The sequence below is a fragment of the Euprymna scolopes genome, chromosome 26, assembly GCF_053919585.1.
Source record: "Euprymna scolopes isolate OS-2025 chromosome 26, ASM5391958v1, whole genome shotgun sequence".
NCBI lineage: Eukaryota > Metazoa > Mollusca > Cephalopoda > Sepiida > Sepiolidae > Euprymna > Euprymna scolopes.
This window is the reverse complement of record NC_136507.1, coordinates 106,787,564-106,804,766: the sequence shown is the minus strand read 5'-3', so window position 1 is coordinate 106,804,766 and position 17,203 is coordinate 106,787,564. Positions and strand designations below refer to the sequence as shown.

General features: G+C 34.8%; 1 protein-coding gene across 5 annotated transcripts in view; it reads right to left on the bottom strand.

Annotated features, from left to right (window-relative positions):
- LOC145248351 (uncharacterized) overlaps window positions 1-17,203 on the bottom strand; it is a 106,091-nt gene that overhangs the window by 53,552 nt on the left and 35,336 nt on the right. Inside the window, exons 1-2 of one of the 5 annotated variants that reach the window (XM_080110268.1) lie at window positions 10,458-11,388; window positions 3,794-3,888 (exon numbers count right to left, since the gene is read on the bottom strand). The exons of 2 other annotated variants lie outside the window; for them this stretch is intronic. The gene's annotated coding sequence lies outside the window, so the exon portion shown is untranslated. Of the gene's footprint in view, window positions 1-3,793; window positions 3,889-10,457; window positions 11,389-17,203 lie in introns of those variants that run through there. 2 more of the 5 variants (XM_080110269.1, XM_080110270.1) reach the window with 2 other exon arrangements.

Sequence of the window (17,203 nt, the reverse complement as noted above, 5' to 3'; positions counted from 1 at the left end):
ATTTGCGACAAGCGCTGATTCAAGAAATCTCCGGTGTGGTTTTTATTATATATATATATATATATATATATATATATATATATATATATATATATATATATATATATATATATATGAGAAAATAGTTAATAAAACATGTTAAAAACATTTTGAAAAAGGTTTTTTTTATTTTTTATTTTAATTCAATTTTCACCCCAAACAAGGCACAGTGCCACTTTGAAGCAAGGGGCTACTATCAGGGACTTAATTTGCAGGGGCATTATGAAGGGAGATGAGTAGAAAGATGTTTGTTAACATTACACTTGAACTTCTGCATATCAGTGCAGTTGGGAAAGCAGAATCCTGGAAGGGAGTTCCAAAGACCCGCAGTTCTGGGGAAGAAACTTTTGGAGTAAAAGGCTTAGACTTAGTAGCTTGTCAGGTTTGTCGGGGGTAGTTACGTCGAGGAGGTACAAGTGTTTGCAGTTCGTCAGAGCATTCACCATTAAAGTATTTGTAGAACAGGCAGAGGGATGCAACATCTCGTCGATGGGACAGAGGCTGAAGCCTAGATGACAGTTCAGGATCTATCAGGTTGGCAACTCTCTTTTGAACCCTGTCCAGGAGCGAGAGACAAGCAGCAGATGCACCAGCCCAGATGTGACAACAGTACTCCATACATGGGCGAATGGTTGCCTTATTGAGGTACAGGATACTTTCAGGCGTAAGTAGTTTTCTAGCACGGTAGAGAGAGCCCACCTTCTTTGCAGCATCCTTGGCAATGCTCTCAATGTATCTATTCCAGTTCATATTCCCTGTAAACGTTAGGCTGAGGAGTTTAAAAGAAGTACTTTCAGGCAATGAGAGAAGGTTTCTTGTAGTTATTGAAGGAAACAAGCTTAGTCTTAGCAGCATTGAATGTGACCAAAACATATTTAATTTGAAAAGGAAACACTAAATAAGTGGATAGTCCTTAATCCACAAAGTTTCGAAGAAATACTTTCCTTCTCATCAGAGGGTAGGAATCAGCAAAATGCGGGATCGGATTTTGCATACAAAAGTATTTGATGAAATTGCAAGTAAGTCAAAGATCTTACTTGATAACAAAAAGTGAAGCAGAGGGAATATGGTGAAGAAAAAAGTGATTTCACGTGAATGGATAGTCTGGTGAAAGGTAAAGTATCCAATGACGGTAAAATCAAAAAATGTAAATTCAAGAAAGTTAGTTAAATTATATTATAAGCTCTATCTCCTATTTGGTTTTATCGAGCTTTTACATCTGGTTGAGATTACTTTATACATATTAATTCTTTAATATTTATAATATACTTTAGTTTTACCATCTTGGATCATTTTAGTAAATTTAATTGTAATTTTTATTTTATATATATATAGAGAGAGAGAAAGAGAGAGAGAAAGAGATAGAGAGAGAGAGAAAAATGAACAAACCAATTTATGTATCCATCAACGTTTCCTCTTTATTGTAAGTCTTCTGGATGAATAAATTTCTTCAATTTATTGATCCAGAAGAAGTCTTACGATGAAGATGAAACGTTGATGGACACATAAATTGGTTTGCTCCTTTTTCATTTTTCTATCTCATCGAGATACTATTTCCATTATTATCATTATATATTACTTAAAAATGGGGTCCTGGATATGACCTTAAACTATATCCAGTGGTGAGGCCCCAGCTTGCGGGCTTTGGGGAGTGTGGAGCCACCCTTTAATTGCCATTGCTCCCAGGTCCATTCTGACCCGGAGTGGTAGTACCTGTTAGGGTCCCAACTATGGGTTAAATAGAAACCGACTTGAAAACAACAAATATATTCTATTAAAAAATTTTTCTTCAAGATCTTTGGATTCGGCATTAAATAACCTGAAAAGGGTTGATATGATGTAAAAAAAAAAACAACCAACCAACAACTTAAAAATGGATGACGTGAAACATAAATAGCAGCTTTATGACATCATCTGGTGTGTAAGGCACTCTGAAGAGAATAATAAACTAATATAATATCTAGTTTTCAACAGATAAGTAAAGACTTTCAGTTTCAATACCGCCTTTGTTATTTTTCCGCTTCATACATTAGTTTTAGTTTGATTACAGATTTGTTAGATCTTTTCTTTCTAAGGCAGCCATTGTGATGATGATGATGATGATGATGATGATGATGATGATGATGATCGTGCGTTATTATCCACAATCTTGTCGAAATATGTGGTCATTTCAATAACGAGTCGTGATTTAATCATTCGCTTTTTGAAGGAGTTAAAATATTGAAATACAACATTCTGTGATTCTTGGCCTTTTGGTCAAGATCAAAGTGTAGTATCTGTTCTTCAGATGCTGCACTTCCATTTCTTGTTCTCTTTCGGTGGAGGAGAAATCCTTAACGACTGAGACAATTCTTATTTTTGTACCTTTTCTCCACGTTAAAAAACGACCCTGGTGTCTAACTCTGTCCCGTGGGGAGGCATAGTAAATAGGTACAACATTCTGTGATTCACTCAACCATTTTTGACAGCTAAATTCAAACAAATCACATAAAATATTTCATGAAAAATAATTCTTGGAATCTTGATTCTTTTTCAGTTTTTCGACACATTTATTTTGGCAAACTTTTTTTTTTTGAAAAAAAAAAAAAAAAAAAGCAGGGACAGGAGAGGGGGGGGATCATACCTAAACAGAAGAAAAAAAAAGAAAGAAAAAATAAGGGGAAAGGATCATGCCAAAACAGTAGAAAAAAACAAAAAACAAAACAAAAGCAACTGCCATGACGAAATAAATTATCAATTCATTATGTGGATTATTTGAAATACTGTCCTCCTATTTAGCGTTATTCTCCCAACGTTTCAGCTGATATAACCTTTGCCCTTCTTCAGGTGTATCTTGTTGAATTCATGAATCTATAGAAGCGGTTGTCAAACTACTATTCACCCTAGCTCGCATACACAGACACAATGCATAACGCCCTCAAGTTGGAGACATATAGGGTTATCACTCCTTATTTCCATAGCTACATGTTTCAACCAATAGGTGGCGATATCGACTTCCTTTCTCACTCTCTCTCACACATCTGGATGCTATGCGGTATGGAAGTGTTGGAGATTTTTTTCCTACTGACTTTCTTATAAAACATGTCTTGTACCAGTTGCCTGTAATATATTGATAGGGTTTGTAAGTTACACATTTTGGGGAGCGCTGTTTGTTTATCTGTTGTTTATTTGTTGTTTGTCCATTAATTTTACCTTTTTCGATGTGGCAGACAACCTTTGATAATGTCCACTACAAACCTACACAGAATTTCTGGTGGAAACCTTTATTTAATCCATAGGTGGAACATGCTTTCATTCTGTCAGCCATGACCGGGTAGAAATCTCAAATAATTAATAGTTGTATTCTTAGTACTGCCGGCACTAAAGATTGAGCCTCCAATCCCCAAAAAATGTGTCACAACTGAATTATACTACGTATTTTTTATTTAATCATAAATAATGGATAAGGTCAAGTTTTTTCTCGCTCTGATATTAAAAGCCTACTTTTTCTATTCAAACATTTTTTTTTATTGCTAAGGATCCGCCATTTTTTATACAACACTTAAAATTTTATATAAAGAATGAGGGAAGTCCTTAAAACAATGTAGCATGAGATTGAAAAATGAGTATTAATTAATTTCTTATTTAACGTCAGGGTGTGAGTTCCGTTATAGAAGTGTTGATTTAATGTGATTAAAATAAAATACGCATTCAAGTGCATTTGAAAGCCAAATTACAACACAATCTTATGAAAATAAGCAAATATTTTACTTGCTTGAAACTTATGATTTAAATATATTTCAGAGTCAAACTCCATCCTTCGTATCTTGTTTCTTTCCTTTCCTTCTTCTTTCTTGCCATGTTGTAAAGCTAGAGAAAGAAAAGTCAAATATTTGTAAAAAAAACAAAAAAAACAGAGGAACGAGTAACACACAGTAATAGAAAACACGTCCTCGGGACTCAGTTAAACCCTGCGTTAACCCCATGAGCTGTTTTGTTCTCCCAATTTTTCTTAAGTGCTCATAATTCCTAGTTGGCAACATATCCCCCCCCCCATACTTTCTTGACTCAGTGAGAGTATAGCACACATAGGATGGCGCAGTTGTATTGCAGTTTTCCTTGGAGGTAAACGTCGCTTTGTCCTTCTGGAGTGTCTAGTCACCCCAGCTTACTAACATAGGTATTATGATTTATAAATTTTGTTTTTTCCATTGGGAATGAAAATTTCTAGATATAAGCGCATATTATGTATCATTAGACTACTCTGTAATATTTAATATGAAATGAATGTTTTGATATTTGGTTTATCTTATGATCTTTTGATGGGATTATTATTTTATTTACAATTTATTACTCTTCCAGTCTTGTAACTATGAGCTGAGCTAATGTAATTTTTTAATTTTTCTTTAGGTTTTATAATTTATTTTATTGTATTTTTTTATATTAATATCAACAAGATAAAAGTGATTCAAACTGTTCAACATGCAATGTAGATATATCCTGAACCAGCATGATAACTATATTTTACAAAATAATGACAGTATAAATATTTTTTTGTATTGAAGTGTATAAGCACCCCATGGGACTAACCATGTTTGGAACAGCCAGGGTTTTAATGCAGGGTTAAAAAAAAAAAAAAAGGAAAACAAAATAAAAACAATCGAAACCCAATACAGCAACAAACGCGTGAATGAAATCAGTTTATTCACTTTGTCACCCATCATGAATGTCTGAATATTATTTTTTGGAATCGTTTGAGATGAGTAATTTGTGTGTATGTATATTTCTTGGAATCTCAATTCTGTTTCAGTTTTGTGTGTGTGTGTGTGTGTGTGTTTTTGTGGACTGTTATCCTCATCTTCATAGTTTTTGTTGTTTCAAAGGATTCCAATAAAAATAATTTATAATATTATTTGATATGGACCCAACAATGGAAGACCAGATAAGATCAAAAACTTGGATTTATAAGACCAAAAAATCTAACCGCAATCAATATAGAGCTGTTGAGTTTCTACAGTTCTTGGTAAGCATTGTCTGAAGACAAAGGTTTCAATCCTACCCAAAGTAGGCCAGAGGATTAGTTGACCAAAAACGTGGCGAGACAACAACAACTATGGAAGGCAGGAATTACTGGGGATACAGTTAGGAGACTTGGCATTCCTATCCCGTTATGATTAATCACCTGAAGAAGGCCAAAGGATGAGTGGGTCAAAACGTCGTGAAACAACAACTATGAAGATAACAGTCCGAAAAAAAAAAAAAAATTTAAAAAAAAGAATGAACATCGTATTTGTTGAAAAAATGACGCGCTGCCATGATCTGTGTGATATTTTACAAAGCTGTGCTGATTTTTTATGAAGTTTTTGATTGTTAACTTTTTGATTAAGTAACAAAAATTTGTTTACAATTCAACCCAATTAAAAAAAAAATACAGAAAAATCTTTATGATGAATGTATCCGTTACGAAAAAAAAAAAAAAAAAGTCATGCTCCAAAAATCACATAAATTGATCAATTAGTTTTTATTTAGATAAAAGAAAATCATTTTTTTTTTACAATTTAAAGCAACTGATGTAAATTACAAGGCTGATCTTGCAAGTTAGAATTATTGTGGACTTATTTGCCTTCGTCTTTTTTTTTTTCAAAATGGCAATGCAAGACAGTCCCTTTTTTTGTTTACTCATAAAATTTGGTTTTCTTGATTTGGTTTTTGTGATTTTTGGAATGTGACATCTTCGCCCTGTCACATAATCCTTAAACTAGATTGTGTTTTAAGAAGAAAATTTTAAATTTAAATTTTAGGCCGACGAAGAGTGTATCATTTTCTTTTTGTTGTTTAATTGTCGCCGAAGCAAAAGAACAAAGAGAAAAAGAGAGGTCGAATCTACAACGAGAGAAAGAAAGAGGGGAGGAGAAGAGAATTGAAGAAAACGTTCAGATACCAACACCATCTCGACTCCTTGAGGATGAGCCAGCGAGTTGGAGTTGACGAGGTCATCTGGTCAATGCACTTTCTGACCCCTTTTAGTTCCAGATACCAAGCGACAAGAGTGAACAAAGAAAGAAAGAGAGGGGCAGGCAAAGTACAAAGAAGAGGGAGAGAGAGAGGAAGGAAAAAAAGAAGACATTCTTTTAATCACTCTTAGCAAAGCCGCCGTGCCGAGCGGATGTGGACAATCCCATCCAACAGCGAAAGAGAAATGGAGGCGGACCGATACCGTCGAAGCAGATAATGTCGACAATACAGACTTGCGGGAACACGGCGAACCAAAGATGCAAAGAGCTGAAATAACAAAACAGCGAATGAATTATACGCAGAAGTACCGCATGTTGTGAATGGTCGTCTGAAGTGAATAGAATGATGCTTAAACTTCACATAGAAAGTAAAAACTGTTCTTTCTCTCGTGCGATGAATCTTCTTTTTTTGCCATTTTTTTCTGTTGTTATCTACTGATAGATTTTTCGTTGGCATTTTTAGATATTAGTGTAAGACACCCGCTTCCACATCTTCATAATTTTTTTTTTTTTTTTTTTTAAATTTAATCTCATTCCCCTACCATATTCTATTTTTGTAATAAAATTGATTTAAATTTCACCATTTGTGTTCATGTTTTCATCGCTTTCATATGCTGTTTGTTTGTTAATTTTACATTTTCCGGGTTTCGAAAGAGTCTCCCCATTCTCTCTTGTTCGGCAAGATATATCGAACCCAGAGGTCATCATTTCATTTGTATTTTGTAATTTTTTTTTTTTTATATTTCTTTGTTCGAATTTGTAAAAAAATGGGGGTTAACGTCCTGGAAGACTATCTTTATAAGACCCATTAGACAGACAGCACACACGTGTGAGGTAACGAAGGCCATAGATATAGAAACTTTAGGGGATAGGAAAATGTCTAAGGTAGATGGATGGATGGTCGTTTTTGTTTTACGGCATATCAACCCTTTTAGGTCATTTAATGCCGAATCCAGTGATTTTGAAGAGTTTAATAGAATGTTTTTTCAAGTCAGTTTCTATTTAACCCATAGTTGGGACCCTAACAGGTACTACCACTCTGGGCCAGAGTGGACCTGGGAGCAATGGCAATTAAAGGGTGGCTCCATACTTCCCAAAACCCGCAAGCTAGGACCTCACCATCGGATATAGTTTAAGGTCATATCCAGGACCAGTCTAAGGTAGAAGAGTTCCTAAAGTCGCCCACATGCAAGGGCCTCCACAAATTAACCAAAGATGATATTGCAGTGGTAGGAAGGCATTATGGACTAAATGTTAGATCTGTTCTTCGTAGAGCTCAGCTAATTCCCATTGTAGTTGAATATCTTCAAAATCAAAATAGAAACGTTAAGAGAGGAATAGATAGTTTTAAAGAATCTCTCACATTCGAAGGACTTCGTAGTTTTTGAAGAAAGATGACATTTTGGTAGTAGGAAAACGTTATGGGTTAGATGTAGCAACGAGTTTGCAGAAAACTCAGTTAGAAAAGATAGTGACAAAACATTTAATTGACAATAATGTTTCCGACAAAGCCGTATTAGAATTTGTACAGACCGCGGAAGAGAAGATTCGCGTAGAGACAGAACTAGCCAGCAGGGGACACTTTGTTCATTTGTTTTTCGTGAATTTCTTTCAACATTTTTTGTTTCCATTTGTAATCGCCCCTTACAGATACGTACATCATAAAAAAAATTTCTTTTGGAAAGGGTTCGTCATGAAAACCTGGTATGAGGATACTTTGCCCTACAAGTAAACCCTAACGAAATATTCAAAATCACATTTCGTATTTGTGGTCCAAATAAGAACTCTTTGCTATGGCTAACCATGCTATCTTTTAGAAAGGAGTGGTGCATTTTCTTCAAGTGAAATTACCTCAAATAGCAACAAGAAACTGAATACTCCATCAGACTAGACGAATTCTTGTTATAGAATCCAGTAGGATCAAGAGATCAAAACGAAACAAATCCTATAACATATTAAAACGGTCAATTGGGGAGAAGAAAATTATGCCCCCAACTTTTTACTTTTTTTTTTTTTTTTTTTTTTTTTTACAAAGGAGTCATCACTTATCAAGGCCCAGAGGCCACTCAAGGATAAGGGTTAATGAGTGTACGGTAGTCAATGGGACAATATCATAGTAACCGCTAGTAGTGGAAATTTGGTAAATTGGATTACTTAAGGGGAACAGCTCATCAAGAATTTGTTTACACTGGATTTGAACATGACCATATTGTAGTCAGCTAGAATGCAGGCAAACAGAAGAGAGTTTCAAAGGTATGCAGTTCTAAGAAAGAAGCTTTGTTCATGGAATCCACATTTAGGTTTATGCATAGATAGGGGGAAATTATTGATAGTGGTTTAAGCTAGATGGTGCATTTTGTGAAAGTTTGGCAAGAGAGGACCATAGATTGGAGCTCAGACGAGCACTTACCATGAAAATAGCAAGAGAAAATACAGACTCGTAACGTCTCTTCAGTGGGAAAGAGGATGCAGGGAAGAGAAAAGGGCATCCCTTACTAGGCTACAAAATCTATTTTGAACTGTCAAGGCAGGATGAGCTATTCTAGCAACTCCAGTCCAGATATGGCAACAGTAAGTACTCCATCCTAGGACGTATTTGGAAAGAGTGTTAATGGAACATTTGAACATCTATGCATCTTATATAGAGTTCAAGTGTTAGACTCAGGAAAGGGGGTGCTTTGATTCCTGAGAACTTTGACTGCTTTCAGCTTTGCTAGGAGGAACAAAACTTTCCAATCACTATTGAATAACTAAATCATTAAATAAGCAAAGAAACACACTGACATTTTATAATACGACGTTCTGATGAAACTTTTTAAGAATAATCACATATTTGAGTTTTAGATATTCACAGCAAGAACTCGTCTTTCACAAATGCAAAGAACTTCCCTTTCTTTCTCCAGGATTTCCATAAACGATTTAAAAGAACTTTTTATCTACGAAACACATTACCGTGGGATTGTTTCCCTGCAAGCTACAACATGGTCATCTTCAAATCCAATGTCATAAACCATCCTTACAAGTAATCAAATTTTGTTAATTTCATTCATTATTTTCAATTAAATTGAGTTTTGCTAAAATAAACAGGAGAGTTCCAATCGTAACAAGGGATATAATTATTTTCTGAAAACTTAAAATCTTGGGCCAATTAAGCAAAATTTAGTAGCCGCGAATTGTCTTTGAAAACTATTTTCGTTAATAATTAATCTTCTACCTTATCGGTTTTTGTAATTTTTGGATATGTTCATTACTATGACATGACAATTAAGTAGATACTATTGGTTTTTATGTGAAATTCAATATTTTGATGTTCGAATTCTGGTTTAAAATCGAAGGATTAAAATATTTTAAACTTTTACCATAAATAAATTTGTTTGTTTTATTCGGACTACTGTTCTCATCTTGGATGCGATCCTCACCAGATAAGGATAGTAGTCCGAATAATATAAGCAAAATTATCAATCCTCATCTAAAAATTCTGAAACAAAAATAAATGGGTATTCGGAATAACAACTCATTATTCCAAGGAAAGTTACTCTATTTTACTAAAGTAGTTGAAAACAAAAAAAAAAAAAAATCGGGTTTGTATTACTGTACACATAGATTCGAAAAAGTTGTCAAAAAACAAATATATAACAAATAAATGTTTTCAAAGGCAAGATAAGTTACTTTTCTACAAAACTGGATATAATTTTCGTGTTTTTATTCAATGTAACATGTTTATTTAGCTCGAAAAACATGCAGTGTTTACCGATGTATTGGAAAATTCAAAATGGCGCCCAACTCTCTCTTTAACACGGTAAGTTTGGGAAAACGTGTTATAAATAATAAACTAGACAAAATACTATTTAAAAAAAAACACCGAATATATGTCATCTTATGTCATGGTAACATATATTGAGCAAATTTCTAACAGTATTTTGTCTAGTTTATTATTTATAACACCTTTTCCCGAACTTACCGTGTTAAAGAGAGAGTCGGGCGCCATTTTGAATTTTCCAATACATCGGTAAACGCTTTATGCTTTTCGAGCTAAATAAACATGTTACATTGAATAAAAACACGAAAATTATATCCAGTTTGGTAGAAAAGTAACTTATCTTGCCTTTGAAAACATTTATTTGTTATATATTTGTTTTTTGACAACTTTTTCGAATCTATGTGTACAGTAATACAAACCCAAAAAATCATTTTTGTTACAATTGCTCAAATGTTTTATAAAAAAATTGCAATATTGTTGTATTTTACATTTTTTGTTGTTGTTGTTATTAATGTTACATTAAATAAAGTAGTTGGGGGGGGGTCGTTTTTTCTTACGATTCTTAATGAAATAGAGTTACTTCCCTTAGAACAATGAGTTGTTATTTCAATTTGCCAATAAATATTTGGTGATTCCCGGTAGTGAAAAAATAATGTTATACTCACATAATTTTGAAAGTTTTTTTTTTTTTTTTCAATTGTGTTGTTTTTTTGTTGAGGGGGGGGGCGATATCGAAACGTTTACAACAAGAATAATAAATAGTTTATGTTATTAAAAATTTAAGGGGCAACATTTTTTTTTTTTTACAATGAAATATTAAATTTCCATGCAACAAGATTTTAGATGTCAATTTTTTTTTTTTTTTTTTTTTTTTTTAAATCAGACGTTTCCTTTTTGTTTTCCTCGTTTTTCTTTCGTTTTCAAATTCCACACGAGAGCGCAAAGTCACAGACTTTTTTTTTTATGTGGGGGAAAAATTCAGTTCCTCAAAAAAGAAACCAGTTTTACAAGCAATAAATAAATGAATAAATAAAAGAAAAATAAGTAAATAAATTAAAATAAATATATTGCCCCAGTCCAGAAGGATTTTTTCCCAAAGTCTTTAAATCATCAAAAAATAAAATAAGAATAATATAGTACGCGTATTTGAATAAAGAAATAATCGAACAGAGATTATTATTTTTTTTCCCCCCCAAATTTTATGAAACATAAATTAAAACCTTTTCGTTAACTTTTTAAAAAATTATTTCATATTTTTTTCCACTAACAATTCTAATTTGTTTCCGTAAACAATCATGACACGTTTTTATTTTCACAATTCTCCATATCGATTTTTTTTTTATCAACAGCAAAATAGCTTTTATTAAATGAATATTTTTAAAATCTAAAAATCGCATTAACTAATTAAACATTTTTTAAAGTTGAAAGTTGTATCGTTGCCACGGCGTAAAAAATGTCATCCAAAATTGACAAGAAATAAACAATCGAATTCGAATGCAATCAACGACACTGGTTGCCATGACAACAAAGGAAACACGTGTTTTTCTCTAACAATAAGAAAAAAGATGCAGTCGTTCGTAAAAGATAAAAGGTATTATTTTTTTTATTATTGTATTTATTATTGACTAGCAATATCCAGCGTTCTCTGGGAGTATTTATTGCATTTTTTTTGGGGGGGGGGCTAAATTATACTGTTTTATTTATTTGTGGTACTAGCGGGGGGGGGGTGTCTTCGCCCGGTCGTAAAATACGGTTAAATATGATATTTTAATTTGTTCAGATTTCATATATATTATTATAGAGTCGTGATTTTCGAAGTAAAACAAAAAATGTATTTGGGTGCCATCAGCCAGAATCGAAACCGAAAGCAAAACTGCAGCATTCAAAGCTGGTGACGTTACCACTGTACCAACATAACACGCATATGAACCAATTAAAAATAAACTAAGATGAATGTAGAAAATGCATAACGATTTTTTTCAATTTAGACCCGTTTTTGACCCCTTAAAACTATTTTAACCGTTTTTGACCCCTTAAAACTATTTTAACCGTTTTTGTCCCCTTAAAACTATTTTAACTGTTTTTGACCCCTTAAAACTATTTTAACCGGCTAAAGACCCATAAAAGAACGGTCCGTGAATCCAATCATTTGAGACCCCTAGCACTGCTCTGCAACTTTTAATTTCGGAGGAGATAAAGTTTGAAAATATGGAGACAGACATATAGCCTTTTATATATTAGATTTTGAAATTTTAAATTCAATTATTACTGGACAGTCACTGGACAAAGCGGGGGAGGGTAGAGCAGTAGCTCTAGATATATCTAAGGCTTTTGACAGGGTATGGCATGAAGGTCTTCTCAGGAAAATCAGATCATATGGTATCACTGGAAGAATACATGACATAATTAAATCCTTCTTAGATAAGAGAACAATCCAGGTTGTCCTCGACGGCATACATTTAAACAATACGATATAAATGCGGGAGTGCCTCAGGAGTCTATCCTGGGATCTCTGTTATTCCAAATATTCATAAATTACCTCCCTGACAAAATTGCCTGTGAGATGGGTATATATGCTGACGACACCACACTCTATAAGAGACACAACAGAAAAATAAATGAACACATATCTAAAGAAATGGCAGAAGCACTAGAGGATGACCTCCGATCTGTAGTGGAATGGGGACATAAATGGATAGTCATATTCAATGCTGCCAAGATAAAACTCGTTTCCGTCAATAATTACAAGAAACTTTCTCTACCACCAATAGCAATGGCCAAAGACTCTTTATCTGAAAGTACATCTTTTAAACTCCTCGGCCTAACGTTCTCAGGAAACATGAGTTGGAACAATTACATTGAGAGTATCGCCAGGACCGCTGCAAAGAAGGTAGGTTCTCTCTACCGTGCTAGAAAGCTACTAATGCCTGAAATTATCCTATACCTCTATAAGGCCACCATTCGCCCATGTATGGAGCATTGTCATATTTGGGCTGGTGCATCTGCCACTAGTCTCTCGCTCCTAGACAAGGTCCAAAAGAGAGTCGCCAATCTGATAGGTCCCGAACTGTCATCTAAACTTCAGCCCCTGTCCCAGCGACGAAATGTTACATCCCTCTGCCTGTTCTACAAGTACTTTAACAGTGAATGCTCTGACGAACTGCAAGCACTTGTGCCCCCTTGACGTAAATACCTCTGACAAACCCGACAAGCAGCTAAATTCCACCCCTTCACAGTAGAGATCCCTAGATGTAAGAGAGCCTTCTACTCCAGTAGTTTCTTCTCAGGACAGCTAAACTTTGGAATTTCCTGCCGGGTCCCTGCTTCTCCAACTGTACTGACATGCAGAAGTTCAAGTGTAACGTGAACCGACATCTTGCTGCCCAACTCCCTACACAGTACCCCTGATTCCCATGTCCCTGATAGTAGCCCCCTACAACAAAGTGGCAATATGCCTTGTTTGGGGTGAAAATGTAATTAAAAAAAAAAAAAAAAAATTACTGTATCGTTAGGCTAGAAAACTATAACTAGGGTCAACATACCGATGTGTACCAACTATAAACCTTCACCTTTCAGAAGTTGATTTTTAAGGGTATTTGGGTCTGTTTTGGACGAATATAACGTTTAAAATTGTCGCCGACAAATAGTTTTTGTGGTATTAAAATATTTATTATCCGATGTATTCTGTATAATATAGGTACAAACAATAATGACAGAATAAAGATGGGGAACATAATTTTGAAAGATTATTTATCATAACTTTTTGTAGCTTTCCGATTACTTTCTGATTGTATTTTTAAAGGTTAAAGCCTAAAGTTAATTTCCAAAAGGAAAAAAATATTTTTACACGCAAAATAAAAAAAAAGGGTTATAATGAAAAATGTTGTAATTTTGAGTTTCTATCTTTTAACTGTAATTTCTGAATGTATATATCATAGCCTGGATATTTCCCCTCTTTGGTTTTCATCCATAAAGGAAATTTCACAGTGTATAAGGATTATTGGATACTGGAGATATTCATAATCGTATCCTATTTCCAAAAGAGAGAAGATATAACATATGAGAAATATTTGGAATCAAGTCTCCCCTTGCTGTTATTTCAGATCATTTGAAACCATAGCAGCAAGTTTTAGTCTCCCCTCCATCAAGGACATAGGTTTTAGGGGGAAAAATTTATATATATATATATATATATATATGTATATATATATATATATATATATATATATATATATATATATACTGCATGTCAAATTATTAACGAGATAACATTTTTCTATCAGTTTCAGAAACTTACCGGTAGTTTCGTATCGAAAGTTTCGGAAACGTTGGCAATGTTGAGCTGCGCGTACTGTGAAATTTTTGTACTGTTCTGCATAATGTAAACAACTTGCCATCGTAATTGCTGAATCCACGGTATTTGAGGTTTGTCAAATTATTAACAAGGCAGTTTGCTTCGTTCAATAAAATGGGTCGTAAAGGTGGGCTGATTAGTTCTGAAAAGAGTACTATTACAGAACAGCTAGCAAAAGGTAAAACTACCCTCAAAATATCGAAAATGATAGGAAGGTACCATAAAACTATGCAGAACTTTGTCAAGGACCCTACAAAGGTATGTAAGAGAGCTGATAAAGGTAAATCTAGCGTTGTTTCATGCCGTTCTCTACTCCAAATTAAACATGAAGTTGTTAAGAACCCTGGGCAGACAAGCCGAGAAGTCTTTGACCAAGCCGGATTGAAGAATGTCTCAAAGAGTACACAATGTCGCCTTCTGAAAGAAGTGGCAAAGTCTGTTAAGCCGTGATAAAACCTCCATTAAAGCAACAGCACATACAAAACCGATTGAAATGGGCAGAGGACAACATGAAAATGGATTTTTCAAAAGTTTTGTTCACGGATGAAGTGCGTGTCACTCTTGATGAACCAGATTGCTGGAGCAAGGGATGGGTCCTAAAATGGACGACATCTTCATCAGCGTTTAAGGCGCCAACAAGGTGGTGGTGGGATAATGATTTAAGCTGGGATTATTGGAGGTATTTTAGTTGACCCATGGAGAATCCCAGAAGGCGTAAAAATGACGTCAAATGCTTACATAGCTTTTCTGAAGGACCACTTTGAACCATAGCTGAAGAAGCAATGGTTGACGTTCAGAAGAACCATTATTTTTATGCAGGATAATGCTCGCTTGCAGCAAACAAAAGCAAAGAGTATTTGCAACAACTGAGATTCTCTGGCTTACAGAAGATGGAGTTGTTAATGTAGACATTGGTTACCTCCCTTGCTTCAGTTACATGGTTACCTCCCTTGCTTGTGGTGATATAAATAGGAGTCGGCCATCTTGGTTTAGTCAGTTCGTTCGTACAGTTTAGACAGACTACAAGTGTCTCAACAAATGGTAGCAGAGATATCCCTCTGTGTGCGACAAAACGAAAAAAAAAAAAAAAAAAAAAAAATTTTTTTTTTTTTGTACAGCTTGTCTGTAGCACTAGACAGATCGGATATCGGATATGGCAACTTCGAACAAACAACCTCCATTGTTGGGGGGGGAGGATGTTTACGAGAACTGGAAACAAGACGTTGAAATGTGGTCGTTGTTCACGGATCTTTCTGAGGAAAAAAAAGGGCCAGCAGTGTTTTTGACGCTACCACCGAATATTAGAGAATGTGTCCGTGAATTGCCAACAAGTGACATCGGCGGACGAGATGGCTTGAAGATCTTAATAAAGAAACTGGATGACATATATTTAAAGGATGAACACACGCGCGCTTACATGACTTTTAAGGAATTTTACACTTATAAAAGATCGTCAGGTACCAGTATAAATGACTTTCTTGTTCGTTATGAGTTTTTGTACCAAAGATTAAAAAAATTCTACATTATTCTACCGGAAGGAGTGCAAGCTTTTCTTGTTTTGAACGCGGTTAACATATCGGAAGAGAACGAAAAATTAGCGCGGACAACGTGTTCTGTTTTGACGTATCAAAACATGAAGGAATCGATAAAGAAAGTATTTGGTGACATTTATCGTGATGAAAATGTACCGGCAGTGAAATCAGAGCCCGAAATCGTCAACTATAATTATTCTAAACCGGGTAAAAACAAAAGGCGTTTTCGTCGAGGACAATCTAATCCATGTGACCGAAGTGGAAACGTGTTGTTGTGTTACAAATGTCAGTCTCCGAACCATCTAATTAGAGAGTGTCCTAGAAATACGCCCAGGTTTACGGAAGCGACAGAACAAATACACATTACGTTGTTCATTCAAGAAAATATTTATTTGAACAGTACAAATGAAAAAATCTCAAATCTTGTAAAGGAAACATTTGGAATGGCAGTCTTGGATTCTGCTTGTACTCGCACACTGGCTGGCGAAGTGTGGCTTGATGTTTATTTAGATACTTTAAATGAAAGTGACCTGCAACTAGTGAAGTATACGAACTCAGACCGGAGTTTTTGTTTTGGTGATGGAGTGGCTGTCACAGCAATTAAAGTTGCTAAATTTCCGGTTACACTCGGAGGTATAAGAGTTTATATCGAAGCAGATATTGTGAAAAACGACTTGCCTCTTCTATTAAGTCACAAATCAATGAAGACAGCAGGAATAGTGCTAGATTTCCGGAAAGATATGTGCTGGATTTTTGATAAATGTATTGAACTAAAGACCACAACTTTAGGGCACTATTGTCTCCCCTTAACAAATAAGTTGTTGGATCATAGTGGTACTAAGAACATTGTATTACATGTTCAGAATTTTGGTCAGTGTTCTTTCACAGAAAAAAAAAAAAAAAAAAAGCAGAAAAACTTCATCGACAGTTTGCTCATGCCTCGAAGGAAAAACTTGTTTCCTTGGTTAAAAAAAGTGGCAAATTCAATGACAAGGAATTTATAAAGGCGATTGAGGAGGTTTGTGAAAACTGTCAAATTTGCCTTAGATTTAAAAAAGCTCCACTGCGACCGGTTGTGGGATTGCCTCTTGGCAATAGATTTAATCACACAGTTTGCATGGATTTGAAAGAGTTCATCCACAATGAGGTGTGGATACTACATCTCATTGATGCCGCTACCAGGTATTCAGCGGCAACATTGATCAAAACAAAGAAGAAGGAGGAGATCATCAAAAACATCTTTATGATGTGGATTACCTATTTCGGATCTCCTGTTCGTTTTCTGAGTGATAATGGGGGTGAATTCAACAACGAACACTATAGACAGATGAATGAAAAACTCAACATAGAGACCTGTACTACTGCCGCAGAAAGTCCATTCAGCAACGGTACTGTAGAACGTCATAATTTGATAGTTGCTGAGGCAATGAAAAAAACAATTGACGATGAGAAGTGTGAACCTGAAATTGCCTTGGCATGGGCCATTTGTGCAAAAAATGCCCTCCTCAATTACTCTGGACACAGT